Source organism: Penaeus chinensis, chromosome 37 (genome assembly GCF_019202785.1).
Source record: "Penaeus chinensis breed Huanghai No. 1 chromosome 37, ASM1920278v2, whole genome shotgun sequence".
NCBI classification, from domain to species: Eukaryota; Metazoa; Arthropoda; class Malacostraca; order Decapoda; family Penaeidae; genus Penaeus; species Penaeus chinensis.
Genome location: NC_061855.1, coordinates 4,006,253 through 4,008,752, shown reverse-complemented (window position 1 = coordinate 4,008,752; position 2,500 = coordinate 4,006,253). Strand labels below are relative to the sequence as shown.

The 2,500-nt window shown below is 30.8% G+C and overlaps 1 protein-coding gene across 1 annotated transcript in view; it reads left to right on the top strand.

Annotated features, from left to right (window-relative positions):
• The window catches only part of LOC125045436 (BET1-like protein), a 6,300-nt gene extending 4,870 nt beyond the window's left edge, over nt 1-1,430 (top strand). The window contains exon 3 of the mRNA XM_047642683.1: nt 1-1,430. This exon is cut by the window's left edge and continues 984 nt beyond it. The gene's annotated coding sequence lies outside the window, so the exon portion shown is untranslated.
• Nucleotides 1,431-2,500: the final 1,070 nt, after the last annotated feature.

Here is a 2,500-nt window from a genome sequence, read left to right as displayed (position 1 = left end):
TTGCAATAACCATAGCATCATTTTTTTCGTACAAAAACTAGTATTTATAAAAAAAAATCTAGTGGCAAGAACAAACCCAAACAGATGCCAGGTCTTCAGTTTCATTAGTATGGATGACTGCAATTTTAATGCAATATGGTGATCAATTTATGATGCATTTTATCAGTGAAGATTTAACTTTTATTTCTGGTATTCCACCCATTGTTGCCAGGTTAACAGAAATACAGGCCAGTCCACTATGACTTTTTGCTCATTGCTTGTCTCCCCACAAAGATGTCTATGCACCAAGAAGCCAGTAACTGGTTCTACATGCATAACCTGTTTACCTGTTATCATGATCTTCCGAAAGGTTCTTTTTCATATTTTATTGCTGTTATTATTGTTGATGATATTATGGTAATCCTGAATAATCATTAAGTCAATAATGATACAAAGCATTGCTAAGAACAGCATTAGAAGAGATTTTGTCCTTAAAACCTCAAAGAAATCAGGTGAGGTCACTTAGGCCTCTGAATTGGCTCCTTGGAGGCTGAGTACTTGTGGAGCTATCTATCTAGGGCAAGTGAAATTCACAAAAGAAAATTACAGCAAACAGTTTGATTTTCCGACAGCAGTGGGTTAACATCTTTTTGTCTTCTTCTTCTTTGTGATTCAAATCAATCCATCTTATTCACTCTGAAAGAATTTAAGTACAGAAGTGTATATCAGAAAAGGAGAGTGAACAGTGCGTGTGGGTTTATATATATATATATATATATATATATATATATATATATATATATATATATATATATATATGTATATATATGTTTATATATACACACTTAGATATATACATATATATGATTGATCAATAAAGATATGAAACAAAGACTGTACCTCAATTTTTTACTCCAATGCTTTTAGGCTGATTTGTGTATTTGACAAATATACAATGTATCTTGACAGTATATGCTTATCAACAGGTATATGATGATGTATTAGTTTATATAATAAGCATGTACTTCCTTGTTGTTATGGGAATATACCTGTGATATGTTTAATTTATTTTAGACCCACTAATATTACTGAACTGGTTGTCTCTAAGAATTGACATATTGTGTTCCCTAGCTGAATTTTATTTTTTTTCTTATAAAGTCTATTAGTGACAAAGATATGTTTTAACACATGATTGTTTTTATTATGATGATATATCTAGACACATAAAACTTTGAAGTGTATAAACATGAGGGTATGAAAAGGCAAAACTCATATGGGTTTATAGGGATATCTAAATCCATGGATTTGTGTAATATATATACTCTTTAACTGTAATATCTATTATGAAATTTATACAGTAAAACATCAGTTTCATGCATTTCTTACTTCATAGATTATATTTATGCCCTGCACTATCTACAGGGCTATACAGTAAACACTTTCCTAATAAATACTGTGTTTTATTGCAATGATTTAACCCCTTCTGTAGTTTAAGTAGGTTTAAGATTTTGTTTAACCCATTCAGCAAAGTTGGCAAGAATATAGGCCATACCCACTTCAATATAAGTTCATTTATTGTAATTTACACATAGATGGTTCTACTCATGCTCAGCCAGCAAGGAGTCTATCAGTAGACCCTTGTGACTGCTCCTGATTTCCCCATTCCTTGAAATTGCTGAAAAAATGTCACCAAGGAGTTTTTAGTCCTCTTTCTCACTTGTTTACCCTTTTCAATTATTTTCAGAAAGTTTCTTTTGAATTATTTCTTTGTCTTTAATGTCACCAAGATATTAATAGTAATTTAATAATCATGATATCAATTACAATAACAGTATCAATATCCATAGTATTAGAAAGAAACACATTTTTCCGTAATTTCAAGGAATGGGGAAATCAGGAGCTGTCACAAGCACCTACTGACAGCTTCCTTGCTGGCTGAGCACGTGTGGAGCCATCTATATGTAACAAAATTCACAAACAAAAATACAGGAGATGGTACATAAATCTGTAGTGATCGAGTTCATGACACAAGTTCATCTTCATAAATTCCAAGCTGGAGAATATTGGTTCAGGGAATCTCTTATAAGTCAGCGTTGTGTCAAAGAAGCTTTTGAATTTCTAGCACTTTTTTTGTAAGGAACATTGCACTAGTAGTAGTTAGATAAAGTTATTAAATGATATTGAATGATAGAAAGGTAAAAGAAAAAAAGCTGAGTTTATTTGATAAGAAGGTATAACAGTTTTGTCTTAAGCTTTTTTCATGAAAATTTGAACTGACTTTGTATTGATGGTCAAGGTTGTATTTTCGAGAATTTAAAAATTTCGGAAGCATATATTGGTATAGAAGACAAGAATGATAATAATGGCAATAGTAACAAATTATTTAATCAGACAGCTGAAAATAAACAAAAAGAATAAAAAATAAGTCAGTTTCTATTAATGGCAAAATATGGAACCTTGTTTTTTCCAAGATGTATGTAGAGAAAAATAACTTTAAACATGATATCAGTAATGTCTTTGT